The 20,662-nt window shown below is 34.2% G+C and overlaps 1 long non-coding RNA gene across 2 annotated transcripts in view; it reads right to left on the bottom strand.

The window, feature by feature from the left end:
- Positions 1-3,360: 3,360 nt before the first annotated feature.
- The window catches only part of LOC122228029, a 106,353-nt gene continuing 89,051 nt past the window's right edge, over positions 3,361-20,662 (bottom strand). The window contains exons 4-6 of one of the 2 annotated variants that reach the window (XR_006206362.1): positions 14,383-14,464; positions 7,290-7,402; positions 3,361-3,560 (exon numbers count right to left, since the gene is read on the bottom strand). This is a non-coding gene — a long non-coding RNA (uncharacterized LOC122228029). The remainder of the gene's footprint in view (positions 3,561-7,289; positions 7,403-14,382; positions 14,465-20,662) is intronic. The other variant, XR_006206363.1, reaches the window with a different exon arrangement.

Raw genomic sequence — 20,662 nt, 5'->3', positions numbered from 1 at the left:
TTTTTCAAGCATATGATCTGCCTTCTAAGCTATTAAAGATAAGAAATTTATCACATTGGCTATAGTGTAACAGGGGTCATCAGACTTCCAACTTCTATATTTATATCACAATGTGAAAAGTCCAATTTGTAAGACAGAGATTTTACCTCCAGTATTAGTACCTCCAATATTAGGTTTATTGTTACATGAAGGCAACACAATTGTAACAAAGATATCTTAAATATGACCGAAATGAAATAGAGATTTTTCTCTTGCATAAGACCCAGAGGACAGGGGTTCCTGGGTGGCTCGGTTGGTTAAGTATCCAACTCGATTTTCACTCAGATCGTGATCTCACGGTGGTAGGGTCAAGTCTGTAGTCAGGCTCTGTGGTGGGTGGAGTTTGGTTAAGATTGTTTCTCTCTCTCCCTCTACCCATCCCTTGCTTGAGCACACACTCTCTCTCAAGAAAAAACAAAAAATCCAGAAGTCATAAATTCAGAGATGACCTGGTAACCATCTTCAGCATGTAGTACTCATCTTTGTGTTTTAAGCCTAAGTTCTAGGATATTTCATAGTATGTAGCAAATGAGGGGGAAAAAGAGGTATCTAATAGCTTTCTTCTAGAGATCGTGAAGTGTGTTGGTGTAATTTCCAATCATAAGCCTTTGGCCAGAACTTGGTCACATGACCAAAACTAGCTATGGGCAATGCTTACGCATGCTATTTACAGGTAGGCTACCATCTTCCCAGAGAAAACTTGGGAAAAGCCAGGTAAAATAGATGTTGATTGGACAACTGGCTGTCTCTTTATATGACGGAATACATTTATTTTGAGTATTTCTTTATGCTTCCTTCTTTACAAAGATGATTTTATGAGCATCTTAAAGTTATGAAAAAGAATATAAGTATGAATTACAACTATTTATTATAAACAGTAATTCAGAGAAAACCACTTGGAGTTGATAACTATCAGTATTTCTTAGGGCTTGATGAAAATGTTAGCCTTTCCATAATTAACACAAGTTCAGAGTACATATTCTAATGCTTAAAAATCTCAGCTAACAAAGGTATTTAAATTTTTTTCCCCTAGATCAAGACTCTGGCCTATTGTTTTGTTTTGTTTTTTTTTTGAAAATATTTATTTATTTATCTGTTTATCTATTTATTTATTTATTTTTGAAAGAGAGAGAGGGGGGAGGGGCAGAGAGGAAGAGAGAGAATCACAAGTGGGCCACACTCTGCATGGAGCCTGATGCAGGGCTCAATTTCACAACTGTGAGATCATGACCTGAACCAAAATCTAGAGTTGGATGCTCAACAAAATGAGTCACCCAGGCACCCCAAGATTCTGGCCTCTTTTTGGAATTTAAAATATTTTGCTTCCCTGGACAAATAGTCACACATCTTTTATTTTTCTCCATATCTTAGTTGACAAATATTGCGACAACTTTTATTATCAGTATACCTTTCCAATAGACTTTTTGAAGTTAGCTAGCTCTGACTATAAGGTATACCTTTGCACAATTTCTCATGTGACACAGCTTACCTGGGCCCTCTGCTTCAAGAGTCTCTCAGAAGGCTGTGATCAAGATGTCAGCCAAGGTGTCAGTTATCTCAAGGTCTATACCAAGAAAGATTCACTTCCCAGCTGACTCACATGGTTGTTGGTAGAATTCAATTCCTTGTGAGTTATTAAACTAAAGTTCCTGTCTGAGTGTTGGCTACAGGCTTCTTAGTTTTTTGCCATGACAACTTCTCCAATATGGCAGTCTGTTTCATCAAAGCATTCAAACCAAGAACGTAGTAAAAACAGTCTACAAACATGATGGAAGTCAATGGCTTTTGGTAGCCTAATCACAGGAGTGACATCCTATCACTTTTGTTCTTTTATACTTAAAAGTGAATCACCAGGTCCAACTCATACTCAGGTGGAAGACATTACATAAAGCGTGTGAATATTAGAAAGACGATTATTGTGGTCCATCTTAGAAATACGTCTACCATACAAACTGTGCCTACACCATGTGGGCTGAAGAAATGTGGCCCAGTGCATCAAACCCTTCGCTATAGTTAACCATAAAATCTTTAAAATGTCTTAATATAGTAGATTCATAGGAAGTTATGTCATTCCACATGAACATGTAAATGAAAAATACATGCATAATGCATATTAAAGAAGGCTTTTTATTCATTCATACTTTCCTCAAAAAACAAACAACCAAACAGGATAAAGAAAGTTATTATTACCTACATATTTTCAATAGGAGACACTGAAAATCCAAAGATTGCCTATAGTTTTAAAGTTGAGCGGTTAACAGAACAACATAGGTAAGAGCATTCAAAGAGCCAAACTAAAAATAATAAAGCAATTTTTCAATATCATTACTTGATTATAACCAAATTAATCATGACTAGCAAAAACACTAATCAAGCAATGTAAAACAAATTATATACTTGAAAGATTTACAAATGAGTCAAGCTTAACCTAGCTTTTCTGAATTCAAATCCTTATTAAAAGATCTTTATCCCACTGGATTTAAGTAAAAGGCTAGCAGGACAATAACTGCTTCCTTTCTCCTAGAAAGAGTAGAAGGCTAATGGAGGAGGGGAGCTATAATTTATTAATTTTAAAAATGTAGGTGAATTAAAGTGCTGATTCCTACTTTTTGGTAATATATTGTTTTTTTTACAATAATTTTAAATTATTTTAACAAGTGATATATTGTTCTTTGCACCTTTCTTAAAATTTGTACTTTTAAAGAGAAAAAGTAGGAAGCACTTACCCAAATACATTTAGGTTATTTCTTAAGAGATTATAAATCATGTTAAGAACATATATTCTATATCATAAATTGTATCTGTGTATAAGTGTGCACATATTTATATATACATATGAATATATATGTATAAACATATATCTCTACATTTATATGGATAAATTTATAGGATGATATATGAAAAAGTTAAAGTTTAAAATATTTCTAGATTTAGTATTCTTATATTTTATTAAATATTTGAAAAGCTACAATAAGACCATTCCTCAGTCTCCTCCTACCACAGAGGGTATGTATATAAGAACCACAAGTTGTTACCATTTGGGAATTGAAGATATTTGAAGAAAGAGAGCTATCAAAAACCAAAGAGGATCACCCTTTTATAAATAACATAGCCAATCAGGAATACTCTAGGGATGAATTCAGAATATGAAATACCTTGGTTTTACTCTGATTCCTCCCTTCAATCGCATTCTGGCACTAAGTGTTGGCTGAAATCAACCACAAGTCAGAAGGCAAGGAACCAGATGACATAATTCATACAGAACATTCACTAAGGCATAGAGGATGAATCTGGAGGAGTAAATAGGAGATATTTGACAGAACATCATATTAGACTTACAGAAATAATTGGAAGATTTTCCACCTGCCATTGTATTGGAAATGTATAGATAAGAATGTAAATTTCTGAAAATAGTGATATTGATGAGGGAGCATAAGCCAAGCTGAAGGCAAAGCACAAGCTAGCACAAATCCCACCTGCAGGTGGGATACATGTGGTATTCCTCAGGCATTTCTGACGGCCTAAGAAAAAGGAAAGGACAGAAAACAAATGGTTAAACCGACAGGAGTCGCCTTCAGTTTACAGATAACTTAGTAAACTACAAGAAAAAGGCAATCTTATCCATAGCCTAATTTCCAGAAACCTATAGACTCCATTTCTTGGAGCCCTAATATCATACCCAGTAAGATGTAAGGGGGTTTAAGTGCTTGTTATGGTGATGTGGGAAACAAAGGCAAATTAAAAATTAAATTCCCTTACTGCTTGCAGTCCATTGACAAGTCCTTGAAACAGGCAGAGTGACCTTCCTCTAGGAGCTCAGCTGCCTCCATGATGACACTTTGCTAGGGGCAAAAGGGAATCTTGGCTTACCATTATCCTGACCCCCCAGGATCCTGTGAGTCTTCTTAAACACACAAAAAAAATCCTTTGTAAACGTCTTTTATCTTTAACCCCAAGTATATATTGGCAATTATACTCCAAGTGTATGCCCCCTGATATACATCTGAAGAGTCCTGACTGAGTTTTACTGAACAGTAATAAATGACGTTTTGCTAACAATAGCTAGCTCCTCAAGGTCCTGGAAACCTTGCTTCCAAAATTCCTTAGAGACTTAAGCTGTCCCTAACCACCTCCCAACCTGAAGGTGTAATAATAGGTCACTCTTCCTAACCCCAGGGCAGCTCTTTTTGCCCATGAGTCCTGTCCCCATGCTTTAATAAAATTACCTTTTGCACCAAGGACATCTTCAAGAATTCTTTCTTGGCCATCAGCTCCAAACCCCACCATCACCCCCAAATCCCATCAATATCAAGGCAAAAACTGCACCAGATGAAGTTAATCCAGTAAGGAAGACTATTACAATAGATGAGAGAAATCAGAATACAGTCTGAACTGAATTCCAATGAAACAGTGAATGGGAGATATTTTTTTAAGGGCTACAGTGGGTGGGATAACAGGTTATCTGTGCTTGTTAATTGGCTTTACCCGGAAATAGGAGTAAACTTTCTCCAATCTTCATGACAGGGTGAGGGAGACATCTGGGGGTCTAGAGGCAGGAAGGGGGTCTATCTAATGTTTAGTTAGGCTGAGAGAAAATCAATGGTCTCTATTTCTTCAATGGTTGCTTTTATTTATGTTCAGGGAATTTGCAATTCGGCCCTATTTTTTACTTTCTGTACTCAACCAGGTAGGAATAATTCACCAGAGGCATTTCTGCTTTTTTCTGAGCAGGCTCAGCCTTCTGCCTGTGCACAATCTTCCAGACCGCCAGAGATAAGTGGGATTTCAGCAAGGCCTCTGGCTGTCTCTTCTGCTGGATCTCCCTGTTAAATTTCTGGCTGGTCTGCCTTTATGATGCTTACCCCAACTAGTACTATGACCTCAAGCTAGCTCATATTAGCCTTCTCTAATTATTTGCCACTGAGATCTCTATTGTTTTTGACAGTGCCCTGGGCATAGATTTTTCCACACTCCACTCCAAATAAAATGAGCCCATCTGGCAGTGAGGCAGGGCTGCTGGTTTTTAAGGCCTGGCCTACATGTTGGGGGAAGGGAAGCAGTCCCTAGCTGAAATGCCATAGACTCCTAATCTTACCAAGATTTAGTGGGTTCTCTTGAATAAATAATGCTTCTCCATTTGCTAAATCTTCAAGTGGTTATTCTGACAACTTTATTCAGTCCTATTGATGAGGTAGCATTAGGCAAGCTGAGGGCAAAGCACAAGCTAACAACACCCTTCCTCCTACCCGCCCCCCCCCCCCACCTCCACACCAGGTGGAATATGTGTGATATTCCTCAGGCACTCTTTGCTGTCCAAAGGCAAAGGAAAGGGAAAGAAAACCAGTGGCTAACTGATGGAGATCATAGTCATGCTGGATATGAGTCTCCATCAGTTTACAAATATTTTAGTAAGTTACAAGAAAAAGTAATTTTATCCATAACCTAATCTCCAGGAACTCCCTAAGGTATTAATGATAATTCTTTGCTAGAGGGAAAAACAACCTTAGTTTGACAATAGCTAGGCCTAGGGTAATCTGTGAGTCTTCTTTAGTATATGGAAAACCCTTTAAGAAACTTTGATCTCCCCCAACTCCATAGTGTGTAACCAGTCACTCTTCACAACTCTAGTGTAGCTCTTTCTGCCCACTGGTCCTGTCCCTATGCTTTAATAAAATCACCTTTTTGCACCAAAATGTCTTCAAGAATTCTTTCTTGGCCATTGAGTCTGAACCCCCAGCACTCCAAAACTTCATCACTATCACTGCTTTGGGGAAATAGGCTTATAATTAACTAAGCTCCTCATTTTGCCATTCTGAAAGTCCTACCCCCTCCACATTCTACACTTTTTTATTCAGAACTTTCTTACCCTTAGATATATAGGATGTTCCCCATCTGTGAGGTTAGAAAAGCTATTCCCCGAGGTCCTTAAGTAAAAAATATTTTATTTTTTCCCTTTTCACATCAGATATCTAATAAAAAATTGTCACCAATCTTATTGCTAAACATTCTCAAATTAGGATTACAATATTGTGGTTTATAATAAGTATAACACAGAGCTACTAAAACTCTTGGAATTTTCTAAGTGATGAGAGCTATAAAGACGTCTTTTGTTAAGTTAATGGTTTACTTTTGTGTTAATGAGCCCTCTAAGGTTGAGGGCATATTGACTAGGAATAGAGGTTTGGAATTTTCAGTACCACACTCTGATCCCAGGGAAAAGGAGAGGGGCTGCAGGTTGAGTCAATCATCAATAGCCAAAGATTTAATCAGTTTAGCCCATGTGATAAAGCCTCAATAAAATACCAAACTCATGGGATTCAGAGAGATGTTTTATCTCTTCATCTGGATGGTGATTTGTATCCTTTGATATCCTTTGTCATAAGCTAGTAACCTAGTGATTTCTGTGAGCTGTTCTAGAAAATGAATCCAATGCAAAGAAGGGGGTTGGGTTAGGGGAACCTCTGGCTTATAGCCAGTTGATCAGAAGCACAGGCAAAAGCCTGGCTGAGCCTGGCATCTGAAGTGGAGAGCTGTCTGTGCAACTGAGGAATCTGATGCTATCTCCAGGTGATAGTGTCAGAATTTAACCGAATTATAGGATGTCCAGCCAACATCCAGAGACTTGCTTGCTTGGTGATAGTGTGGAAAAAACCTACCTCCACACATTAGAACAGGGTGCAGAACCCAAAATGAAATGAAGTGCATTTTATTCCATTCCATTCCATACTGTCTTATTTTAGGGAAAAAAAAAATCTCTCCTAACTGGTCTCCCTGCTTGACCAGCTTAAAACCAATGTTCCACTATGCTACCACCATAGAATCTGACTGAAATATAAATCTGACCATGACACACATACTTGCTTAAATATTTGACAGAAATGCCAACACTTCTCCAAAATTATAATCTTCTGCCTTATCTAAACCCATCCTACCCACTGTTTCTCATCTTTACTACCCCCCACTTGTACTTTATCTTTTAGTAACATGGATAGTCATGTAGTTCCTTGGTACATACCATATTATGTATGTGAATATTATACCATATTTCACATCTCAGCAACCTGGAATGCCTAAATTACAATGTAGGCATTACTTTTTTCCTAATATCTGTTTAATTACCATTTACCTATCTTTCAAGAGTATACAAGTACACATTCTCAGCCTTGAGAATGTGTGAGTATACAAGAACCCTCAGCCTTGAGGCTAGGTTGGTTAGCTCTTTAGCCTCTCTAATAGTTCCTTGTGCGTACCTGTAATAGTTTGCCATAGTCTTGAAAACTTTATCTCTTTCTGATACTTCCACTTAGATGTTTGTTACTCAAAGGTACATAATCTTTCTTATTCGCAGTACTTAGCATAATGCCTGGCAAAGGGAATGGGTTTTATAAATATTTGTGAACAAAATCCAACTGATTCTGGCTGACAAAAATGCAAATTATAGCTTATTTTTCTCTATGTAAATTTGCATATATTCTTTTACATCAATCCAATTTTTTCACATCAATTCAATGAACATAAGCCCAATGACTATGAACTTCGTTTGTAAAATGGAAAGGATGGACAGATGTACAGCTCCATGAGCCCAATTATCTTTTGCCTCTGAGGGGAAAGCAAGCTGTCAAAAGGGGCATTCAATGCCCTCTGTTGTTTGCACTGGGTTAGAGAAAATAACTAATTTCTTCATACGTAAGATCAAAACTGCACTATGTCACTGTGTCACCATGTCACTGTACTCATGTGTGTCTCTTGGCTTTTATCATTTCCCCCAAAATTCATTGCCAGGAGGCACTAAGATAATGCACAGATGGTGCCTACTATATGCACTGCAGCCTGACCTATGTTCCTTTTGAGGATTATTGCTATGGTCATTTTGAAGAGGATTGATGACTTTCTTCTGAAGACAGAGCTGCTGTCTTTAAAGAGGTATTTACAAGGCAGAACATAGAACTACATTGTATTTATTATCTGTGTTTTATTATATTAACAATTAATTAAAAATAATAAGTTGTGGGAAATCAATACCAAGTTTATTAGTGACATCATATTGATAACAATTTGTCAGTTTCTGAATCACTTTGTATTAATGATAAAAGAAGAAAAGAGCATCACTACAAAATATACTTGAAGTCGCCTCTATATCACTAGATTTGGTATTTGTGTTGTTGACTCCTTAAAGATTAAGAACTTGGATGAATCATAACAGAATGGATAAAATTATCAATTAATAAAAATCTTTAAGATTAAAAAATTAGATAAACTAACTCCATACAGAGAATTTCACAGACAACATGTCTCTTAAATAAATTTGTCATTAAGAATATTTAGTGCAGGGGCATGTGGGTGGCTCAGTGCATTAGGCATCTAACTCTTGATTTCAGCTCAGGTCATGATCTTGGCTCAGGTCATTATCTCAGGGTAGTGCAATCCAGACCTGCATCGGGCTCCCAGCTGAGTGTGGAACCTGATTGGGATTCTTTCTCTCCCTTTCTATGTGCCCCTTCCCCATTCATGCTCTTGTACTTTCTCTCAAAATAAATGAACATTTTTTAAAAAGAATATTTAGTTCATATAATAGGGAAAATCTGTTATAGAATGGCCAACAGGATGGGTAGGGAATTCCAGTCCCTGCCGGAAGACTCCCCTTCCAGGTTTTTCTTCCCACCCTGCTTGCTGCTGGTACCAAATTATTACTAATGCAGAATGCGGAAGTAACAGACTATAAATTGTCCCCTCTGCGTATGCTCCGGACTCAGACCTCTGGAGACTTATCTCCTCTGAGCCCACCAGTGTAAAATAAACCTCCTGCCTTCCAAGATCTCCACGTGTTGCTTGTTTCTTCTGCCAGATGAACATACTTTCCTTGATTTATTTAATCATTCAGTACATGTTTGAGTACTTAAATATAGAATTAATATAGGCACTGAAAATATACTGATTTTTCAAAAATAAAAAATCTCCATAAATTTGATAGAAAAAGAAATTCAAATTAACAATGTGCAAACATACCATTAAAGTCAAAATTAAGGATATACAATAATTGTAAAAATTTTATTAGATATCCCAGATAATGTAATAAGAAAAGAAATGAAGTATAAATTAGGGAAAAACAAGAGCTAGTGCTCTTATTTGTAAATGGTATGTTTGTTTACAGAGAAAGTCAATAGAACTAATCCTCAATAAAAAACACTTCTAACTAAAAAAAGGGTTCAGAAAATTTGACTTTGTATTAGCTCTACATGTGCAAAGCAATAGCTTTCTACCCACCAGGAAAATATATTTTTGTTTATAAAATAATCCAGACCATTTGGGGCACCTGGGTGGCTCAGTCAGTTAAGCATCTGACTTTGGCTCAGGTCATGATCTCAGGGCTTATGAGTTCCAGACCCACATCGGGCTCTGTGTTGACAGCTCAGAGCCTGGAACCTTTTCAGATTCTGTGTCTTTCTCTCTCTCTCTGCCCCTCCCCTGCTCACACTCTGTCTCTCTCTGTCTCTCAAAAATAAATTTAAAAAAACCATTAACAATAAAATACAATAAAATAAAATAAAATAAAATAAAATAAAATAAAATAAAATAATAAAATAAAATAATCCAGACCATTTGACAACAGAAAGGTAAAGGATATGTATGTGTGTGTGTGTGTGTGTCCGTGTGTGTGTGTGTGTGTGTGTGTGTGTGTGTGTATTAATGGCTACTACTATGTATACTAACATTAAAGTAAAATGTTTGCACATCTAAGAGATGACATATTTTGAATAGGACAAAGCAATTCTTTCATTATGCAGTAGGAGAAAAAAATAATCATTGTGTGGTCATCTAGTCTGAAAAAAACTCAAGGAGTATATCTACCCCAAACAAGCATATCTATAAAGTGGACATCGACATTTTCTTATTCTTAGTGTGTTTCAAAGTACATTTGAAGGATGGTAATCCATTACAAATAGGTTTTCAATTTGTGGCATGACAACTTAGATTGTTTTTACATTATGATAATTTTTTTTTTTACCAACAGGTCTTATTTGTTACACCAATCCATTCAACTTTTAAATAACTGTATGTGTGTGTGTGTGCACATGTATGTATATATACGTGTATATATGTATATATACATATATATATACACACACACACATATATAGGTTTTTCTTTTTTATAAATCTTATAAATGTGCACATTCCTAAGAATAGTCTTGGCAGTTTTCACTAGCTCTTTGGATTTTAATCTCATGATGTTCTTTCCTCTGATGTCCATCTGTTAGAGCAGAGTTCAGTATTGTTGTTATCCTACCCACATACAGAGACAATACAATCCTTGAACAGCTTTCTTATATTGTTGTCTGTGTTTTATTACACTCCAAGGAATATGGATTAGAATGAAAATCTAAAAGTTTGTAGTGACATAAGATATTAATAAAAAGAAGTCTTGTTGGGCATATTACTCATAGGATTCTTTTTTTTTTAATTCTTTTTTTAGATCCTCACAAAATTGTCTATTTACAGAAGTGGTGATTTAAGAAGTTGAACTGCCATTGGAAAAAATGTTCCTGTCTAGGAAAGAGTGTAAGAGCTTGACATATTCATTTATTTCAAACTTGAAAACTGTTTGTACTTGGTAAAGACTAAAAAAGATAAAAATAATTCTGAACATGGCTTTCACATTTTAGGACTACTCACACATAGTAACAATGAATAGTACAAACAAATAGGGTCTGATCTATGACATTATGTTCAATAACTTAGCAGCACATACATTCTTAAGAAGCAGAATAAATTCTTTCTTCAGTACACTAAATTTTAGTTATTGCTAATCCGTGCCTATCATTTTGTTAACAGCTGTAGAAACATTAGAGTCTCTGCCCATACGGTATTTGTTTCTTTCTTTCTTTTTTTTTTTATTGGGAGAGGAGGAGAGGGTAAAGAAATGAACAAATAAAATGTGCAATTTAAAAAATTATTATAGTTGTGCAATACAGGAAACTGTAACAAGGTATAAAAGATGATTCTTAGATCATAGAGGGTTCTGAGAAGTGTACTCTGAGAAAGGCATGAAGGACGGGACTGTTTTATGAAAGGAGAGCACATATGACAAGGCAGTGCCACACTGTTAATAAAACAGAACTCGGTGTTTTTTGATGTTCCTAAATATCGTGAATTTCATCATTACATGTTTTTCAGATGGGTGTGAAATTTGTTGTTACTCCTTGATCATATTATGCCCACTTTATTCCAAAATACATGATAGTACAATTAATTGACTTTTGAATAATAGTTTATTATGAGAATGACTAGGTTCTTTTTTCTCTTGTTATTGAAAGTAAACCATAAATGCCTCAAATGACTTTCCTAAACCTATAATATCACCATTCTGCTATCATAGTTTTGTTTTTGTGTGTGTGTGTGTGTGTGTGTGTGTTTTGCATAATGCATTATATATGTTTTCACACTTTAAATGCAAGTAGCCCATAGAGGATATGCCTTGTGGGGATACAGTGCTGAAATAACTTAAACTGAAACTCTGAAGAAAAAAGATATTCCACATGGTGATACTGGGTTGAGAAGATGAAGAATTAAAGAAAATATTTCACATATAAGTGAAATCATAAGGTATTTGTCTTTATCTGACTTATTTTCTTAGGATAAAACAACAACAAAAACAACAAAAAGAGAGAAACAAACTCCTAAATATAGAGAATAAACCAGTGGCTTCAGAAGGAAATAGGCAAAATAGATGAAAAGGACTAATAGGTACAAACTTCCATTTATAAAATAAGTCATGGGGCGCCTGGGTGGCGCAGTCGGTTAAGCGTCCGACTTCAGCCAGGTCACGATCTCGCGGTCCGTGAGTTCGAGCCCCGCGTCAGGCTCTGGGCTGATGGCTCGGAGCCTGGAGCCTGTTTCCGATTCTGTGTCTCCCTCTCTCTCTGCCCCTCCCCCGTTCATGCTCTGTCTCTCTCTCTGTCCCAAAAATAAATAAAAAAAAAAAATTAAAAAAAAAAATAAATAAAATAAAATAAGTCATAAAGATGAAACATACAGCATAGGGAGTATAGTCAATAATATAATAACTTCGTATGGTGATAGGTGGTAACTACTTATCATGGTGTGTAATTGATAATGTATGTTATTATTGAATTGTGAATCATTACATTATATACCTGAATCATTTATATTATATATTATGTTATATTATATTAATTATATTTATTACATTATGTCAACTATACATCAATTTAAAAATTTAAAAATACAAAAAGGTGAAGGAAAGGGTAGGCAACTTTAGAGAAAAGATTTTTCTGCTTGAGTGAATATAAGATAATTTTTTATTTGCTTCAGTAACTTAGAATATTATTCTGGTAAAGGACAGATCTGGGAAAGTGAACAAGAAAGCATGCCAAATAGAACACATTATATTTATATATTTCAGAGACAACCAGCTTACTCAATGGAAAGCTAAGACATCTGAGACAATAAAGTGAAAATCTGAAACAGAATTGTCAGTAAATTGGAGTAAAAAATAAGTGAGAAGAATGGGAAAATTAGAGATATATTAGTATTAGGTGTTTTCAGTTTCCATTTGTGATGGCTACATTTTCAGTTGGGTGTATTTGTTTCAGAATATGTTTATTCAATTAAATAGATTTACAGTATTTTATGTTATAATGCAAGAAATGACATGGCTGTTTTCCCAGTACATGAATTCTAGCTGGCACCAGAGTTAGAAGGAGCCAGGGTAAGAGTAGAAGATTTTTCAGAATTCTTTTCCTTCTCTAGCCCTTATTAGCTGATCAGTTGAACATTCTAAACACCAAATTAAAGACCTATTAGATTGTTGCTAGCAGGCAAAGGCATAAGTAATAATAACAAATTGCCGTTTTCCCTTAACTCCCACATTTTGTCTCAGGGCAGGTTATTTCTTGGTCTAGGCATTCAGCATGATGATGGAGGCTCCTCTGATGGCTGGTAATATGAAATGCCTCTTAGTTCATAAACTGATGATTACTTGACAATTCTCTTCATTTACTTCTTGTTTTATTTATTTTTGAGACAGAGACAGCAAGCAGGGGAGGAGCAGAGAGACGGGGATAGAGAATCCTGAGAAGGCTCCGTACTCTCAGTGCAGAGCCCAACACGGGGCTTGATCTCATGAACTGTGAGGTCATGACCTGAGCCTAAACCAGAGTCGGACACTTAACTGACTGAGCTACCCAGGCACCCTTTCATTTGCTTCTTCAAAGGGAGAATACAGTGTTGAGTCTGAATATGACATGTGATTTTAACGAGCAGGATGTTCAGACTGACAGAACATATAAGAGATAAAGAAAATCAGCTAATGGAATTAATATAGGAGCCCAGCAAGATAGCATGCTATACAATGAACATACAAAATGAATAGTTGCCATTTATCAGAAATAATGAGATAGCATGTCTCGTGGGTAAATACTTGGTTCAAAGACAGGAAAAAACAATACCACACCTAGGGAAAAGGTTACCAAGATATGTGTGAAATCTTTATGAAGGAAGTGGTGACAGTTTATTTAAGAAAAAAAAAAAGCTCTAAAAACATGCTTAGAAATACTATACTAATGAATGGAAAGACAGAGTATCCTAAAGATTTCAGTTCTCTAAATCTGATAATAGAAGCATAATAAGTAACCAGGATAATATTAATGGTAGAGTACAAAAAATAATAATATAGTATCACAAAAAAGATTTATACATATAGTACATTAATACATAATGAAGTTATCTTAAATTAGTAGATACAAAGTACAGTTTAATGGCGTTATGGATATTATGAAGAATTAATATCTATAAAGTATATATGTTAATCCATATCTATCTATCCATATTTTAATTAATAAATAAGAGAAGAAAAAAACATTTTTGACTTAGATTATTAAATTTTCATACACAAGATTACAACATGAGGGGTGCCTGGCTGGCTCAGTCAGTAGAACATGCAACTCTTAATCTTGGGATTGTGAGTTTGAGCCCCATGTTAGGTGTAGAAATTACTTAAAAATAAAATCTTTAAAAAAAAAGATTATAACATGAAAAAAGAAGCAACATACCAAAAAAATTTGCCATATATATATATATATATATATATATATATATACATATATATACATATATATACATATATACATATATATACATACTTACATGATAATATAAATATGCATTGTCTATCATCTATTATCTATCTATCATATCATGAGGTAAATTACATCAAAATTTAAGAAAATAAGAGTCATCATGTAAGGTTGCTTGGGTTGTATTTTGTATAAGTGTGCTTACTGAGTGGCAAAGGGGACTGAATGCCAGTCTACATTGTACTCACCAAACAGCATGAGGTTGTATCTACTTGGAAGAAGACTTTATTTTCTATCTTCAACAAGGGTACTCAGTGGCTTATCATGGTCCTGATGAAGACAAAGAGTATGACCAGGTAGTTCACACAAAAATAATAAAGAATAGAACAACTTAAATGATTTAAAATATGTAATGTTGGTATGGGTAAAAAGAAATGAGTACCCTCTTTGCAATGTCAAAGTATGAACAAGTATAGAATTTTTGGAATACATCTGTCAAAATGAAAAATATGTTTAAGTATTAAGTCAGCGATTATACTTCTAAATATCTATTATACAGATGCAAAAATATACAAAGATTCATGAGCAAAGATTTTAGTTGCAGCCTGGTTTCTAAAAATAAAGTAGTAAAACAATCAAGTTTTCATCAATGTAATATTGCATAATTATTATTATTATTTTAATTTTTATTTATTTTTGAGAGAGAGAGAGACAGACAGAGCCAGAGTGAGAGAAGGGAAGGGCCCGAGAGAGAGGGAGACACAGAATCTGAACCAGGCTCCAGGCTCCAAGCTGTCAGCACAGGGCCTGATGTGGGGCTCAAACTCACGAATGGTGAGATCATGACCTGAGCCGAAGTGAGCTGCTTAACTAACTGAGCCACACAGGCGCCCCAAATTACTTTAAATTCATTTCATACAATTGTATGCACATAAAATTGTAAATAAATGTAAATAAATTTATTATGTAGGTAAATGTCCATAAATCTTTGCTTATGGGTATAAGAAATCTCTATGCATTTTTCTATGTAAAAACAAAAACAAGTTGTACCTAGTAATAAAGTTACCAAGCTACCAAATAAATAAAATCTGTGAAGTTTATACAGGTAATTGTAGTGGTACATTTGGTTGCAATTTAAATAGGAGTCCATGGTAGACTTCATCAAGAAGTTGGAATTTGAGCAAATACTTGAAAAACAATAGGTTGACCGTAGATATATCTAGTAAAAGATTTTTCTGCTGCTGGAAAGAATAAGTCCATATGCAATGAAGCAAGCATGCACATGCCTAGCTGTGCAGAAGATGGGAAAAGGATGTGGCTAGAGCAGACTGAGTAAAAGAAAGGAAGTTTAGCAAGAGATAAGATCAGAATTGAAATAAAAATAGGACTTCTACAACTTCACAAGTTGTTAAGAATAAGGTGGCAGCATAATTTATTGTCTAAAACTAGATATTTGTGAAATGAAGGTGACCAAAATAATGAAGAGTAAATAATGTGGGAAATATTTATATATTGATAAATTGGTCTGATTATAAAATGGCTTATTTAAAAAATTAAGGGAATAAGTTATATCTTTAAATAAGACACTTATAAATTGTAGTTACTTTACATTAATATATAAATATACATTAAATAGGCAGCAATAACTGAAGAGTTTTGAGATGAAGAATGTCATGATATAATTAACTTTGACATAACTGTATGGAATACACAGTAGGACCAAGAGCAGAAAGTAGGACATCAGGTAGGAGGTCATGACAATTTTCCAGGAGAGAGAAGATGGGGGGGTTGTACCCAGATTTAGAATGATCATACCTTGGTAAATTTTTTTTTGAAATGAAAATAAATTAAAATAAATCAAATGTAAGTGGGGGGTATATACAGAGGTAGGGTTGAAAATTCTTAAATTTCCAAAAGCAGACATGCAAAACTATTAACAGACTTTGCTTCTGGAGAAAGCATCAAAACATCCACTCAATAATTAGAATCTAAGAGTTTCCATTTGGATTTTATATTGAGGTGGGGTTTTTTTTTGAAGATTCCATTTTTTAGAGCAGTTTTAGATTCACAGCAAAATTGAGATGAAGGTAAAAAGATTTCTGATATATTCCCTGTCCTCCATAAATGCATAGTCTTGAAAATAAGTTGACACATCATAATTCCCCAAAGTCCATAGATTACCTTGAGGTTCACTCTTGGTATTGCACTTTCCTTGTTTTGAACAAATGTATAATGACATGTATCCATAATTATAATATCATACAGAGTATTTTCACTTCCTTAAAAATCTCCTATTCCCCCACTATTCTTGCCCTCACCCCTAACTTCTGATAAGCTCTGACTTTTTTCTGTCTCCATATTTTTGTCTTTTCCAGAATGTTATATAGTTGGAATCATACAGTATGTAGACTTTTCAGATTGTTTCTTTCACTTAGTAATATGCATTTAAGCTTCCTGTGTGTCTTTTCATAGCTGGATAGTTCATTTCTTTTTAGTGGAGAATAATATTTCATTGGGTGTACCGCAGTTTATCCAAACACCTACTAAAGGATACCTTGATTGTGTCCAAGTGTTAGCAATTTATAAATAAACATGTTATAAACATACATATGCAGATTCCTTTGTGGACATAAATTTTCAGCTCCTTTGAGTAAATTGCATGGAGCACAATAGCTGGATAGTATGGTAACAGTGTATTTAGTTTTCTAAGAAACTCCCAAAGTATCTTCCATAGTGTCTGTACCATTTTGCATTTGCACCAGCAATTCATGACAGTTTCTGTTGCTCCAAATCCTTGTCAGTATTTGGTGCTGTCACTGTCCTGCATTTTGGCCATTCTAATACTTATATAGTGGTATCTTATTATTGTTTTAATCTGCATTTTACTGAAGACATATGATGTGGAGTATCTTTGAATATGCTTATTTTCCATCTATATATCTTCCTTGGTAAGGTATTTCTTAAGGTATTTGGACCTTTTTTCCATTCAATTCTTTGTTTTCTTATTGCTGAGTTTTACAAAGCTCTTTTTATATTTTGGATAACAGTCCTTTATCAGATGTACGTTTCACAAATATGTTCTCCCAGTCTGTGGCTTGTCTTATCATCCTCTTGAAATTGTCTTTTGCAGATCATTAGTTTTTTTTTAATTGTAATAAAGCCCAGCTTATCAGTTATCTTAACATGGGTCATGTTTTGTGTGTTTAAAAAGTCATCTCCATACTGATGTCATCTAGGTTTTTTCCTGTAATCTTCTAGAAGTTTTATAGTTTTATAGTTTTGTGTTTTACATTTAGTTCTACAATCCATTTTTAGTTCATTTTTATGAAGAGTGTAAGTTCTGTTGTTAGATTCCCCCCTCCCTTTTTTTTTTGCATGTGGATGTCCAGTTATTCCAGCACCATTTGTTGAGGAAACTATCTTTGTGTTCCTTTGCTCCTTTGTCAAAGCTCTATTGATTTAATTTATGGGAGTTGATTTCTGGACATTATATTCTGTTCCATTCATCAATTTATCTATTCTGTCTCCAATACTATGTTGTCTTGATTACTATAGTTTTATAGTGAGTCTTAAGTACGGCAGTGTCAGTCTTCCAACTCTGTTCTTCTCCAACATTGTGTTGATTATTCTAGGCCTTTTGCATTTACATATAATCTTTATATCAGTTTGTCATTATCCACAAAATAATATACTAGATAAAATTTTGGAATGGATAGACTAGATTTTGATTGGGATTACACTGAATCTATAGATCAAGATGGGTATAACTGACATTTGATAATATCAAGTCTTCCTTTCCATGAATATAAAATATATGTCCATTTCTTCAGGTTTTCTTTGACTTTGTTTATCAGATCTTTGTAGTTTTCCCCATATGGTTCTTGTACAAATTTCATTAGATTTATACCTAAGTATTTCTTTTTCTTGGGTGCTAGTGTAAATGGTATTAAATTTTTATTGGTATGTCAAATCCCATTCATTTATTATTGGTATGTAGGAAAGTAATTGATCTTGTATATTATTTTTGTATTTTATAACCTTGCTATGAATGCTTAGTAGGTCCAGGAGATGTTTTTTGTCAATTCATTTGAATTTTCTATGTGGATAATCATGCCATCTATGAACAAAGACAGTTTTCTCTCTTTATTTCCAATTTGCATAACTTTTAATTCCTTTTCTTTTATTATTGCATTAGTAAGGACTTCCAATTCAGTGTTAAAATGGAGTACTGGAGAGGAAAGCCTTTACTTATATTTGATCTTAGGGGGAAAGCTCCAAGTTTCTCTATTAAGTATAATATTAACTGTAGGTTCTCTGTAGATAGTCTTTATAAAGTTGAGAATGTTCTCCTCTATTCCTAGTTTACTAAGAGATTTTATCATGAATGGGTGCTATACTGAGTTTTATGTAGGAGAAACCAATATATGAAATCAAGATAGAAGCTTGTGGTGATTATATTTGATACCAACTATTTTTTTCCCAACCATTTCTATGTCCTTTATAAGAGGAATATACTTTTCCACCCTATTCTGGACCTGACCAAAGGTGAGTGAGCATTATATATGACATAACCAAGCACAGGTTTTAAAATTGCATGATTTGGGTCCTACTCTTTTTCTTTATGTTTCTATCATGTCCTGTAAATGGAAGCCACACTTTCAACTTGGGTTGTGAATAAAAACACATGGTGAGGAAATATGAAGCAACATCTTACCCTATAAGAGAATCTATTGAGTTTATTGCTATTGTTCCTGAACCTCTTGACAAGAGTCAGTAGCATATCCTAGATTTCTTAAATTGAGAAAAGAAAAATGAGATATGGCAAGTAAAGATTATTGATGATTCTGATGACTATCTACATAAGGAAGTGTTAGAATCATCTCTCCTCTTATAGAGATAATCTGGTACTTAATTTGACAACATAAAATTTATTCTGGCTGCATACACAGAAAATCTAGGAAATGGAAATGTTCCTCTCAATTTTATAAAAAATAAAAATGGTTTTTACAGAACATGAAAAGACACTTAGCTTTGTTATGCCTTAGGAAATTTCCTAGATCTATTTCTCAAATATGGGAGATTAAAAAGCAAATAAAGGATATGAAAATGTTAGCTCTTAGATTACTTTAAAAATGTACATATTTTGCCAAATTCAATTCATTTTTCAAAGGTCATCTATCCTAGTACTTAAATAATTTGACTTTTTTTATTTGCTTTTGTCTATCTTAGATGATAAAAATACCTATCTATTAATTAGGGTATGTCAGCTATTATTACAGGAAAGAGACAGAGATTAATTTCCTTTACCTTAGAAAACAAATAGAAGATAGTATTTCTCTTATGAATACTGCATAGATATATAAATTATTTTATTGATTTATTGATTTTTCCAGTTATTATTTTCAGAAAACATTATTAAATGAGTCTGCTATTGGAAACATAAAAAAAAATTGTTCCAGAACTTAAATATCAGAAAAGCAAAGATCAATAAGAGAAATGAATTCATTTTAAAAATCAGACATGAATCTGAGATATAAGCTCTAAAAAAAATTAAATTCCCTAGAGCTTCCCATCAGCCAGCTACGACAGGTTTGAAGGTCATTGTTGCTGGCTGTTTGGCTAACTTTCAACTCAATTTGAGCCCTGATCAGTGATTCAAAACTGACCCACACAGATGGGCAACCATGTGGTGCCCCAGTGCATATTAAACAGAAGATTCCCCTACTCTGAAAAGGAAGAGATCAGATGTTTAAAAATAAACTGTGTGAGGACAAAATGTAGAAGGCTTGAATGGTGTGCCAAACAATTTTGAGACACTTTGCGTATTGCCTCTTCATTCTGTGGTGACTTTTTGCCTATAGGGAATCTAGATCCTATGTAAGTCATCTTCCCATGTGTGAAAGGAAGCAATCAAGAAATACACATTTGGTTCAAATGATTTGCAGGCATTTTAGCTTTAGAGAATATAAGACATCCTAACTTTCTATTTTATTGGTTCTCTATAGTAGAAAAAAATATATAGTTAATTTTTAATTACACATTTATTTTGTGCCTGATCTTAGGTCTTGGTATCTTGAGGTATGATGAACTGGAAGTATGAAGTAATCAAATTATAAATGTACATGATTTTGAGGCTTCTATTTAATTTTGAATCCAAATCTAAGTGATATCTCTACATTGGTTTAAATACTATTACCTTTTCTATTGTGTAATTACAGATGTCTGAAAATGGTATCTATTTTCTCAATATGCTTTGGTAAAAATAATTATACGTAGGCTAAAAAATAATGGAGATGACAAATATAGTAAAAAGTTACTTGAATATAGTCTATTCTCATACATTCTTTATTTCCTTAATAGATTCATTTTTAAGAAAAGATATAACTGGAATAATTTCATGACTAGCCCAAATTACCCAATAAAGCAAAAAAAAAAAAAAAAAAAAAAAAGATTCTCATGCCTTCACAGTATGAAAGCAAATATAATAAAAGAAATATTGAGTTTCTGATTTGAAAAACTGAACAATGG

Source organism: Panthera leo, chromosome C1 (assembly GCF_018350215.1).
Source record: "Panthera leo isolate Ple1 chromosome C1, P.leo_Ple1_pat1.1, whole genome shotgun sequence".
In the NCBI taxonomy this organism is placed as follows: domain Eukaryota; kingdom Metazoa; phylum Chordata; class Mammalia; order Carnivora; family Felidae; genus Panthera; species Panthera leo.
Note: the sequence above shows the minus strand (reverse complement) of the source record. Positions and strands in the feature narration are given on the sequence as shown.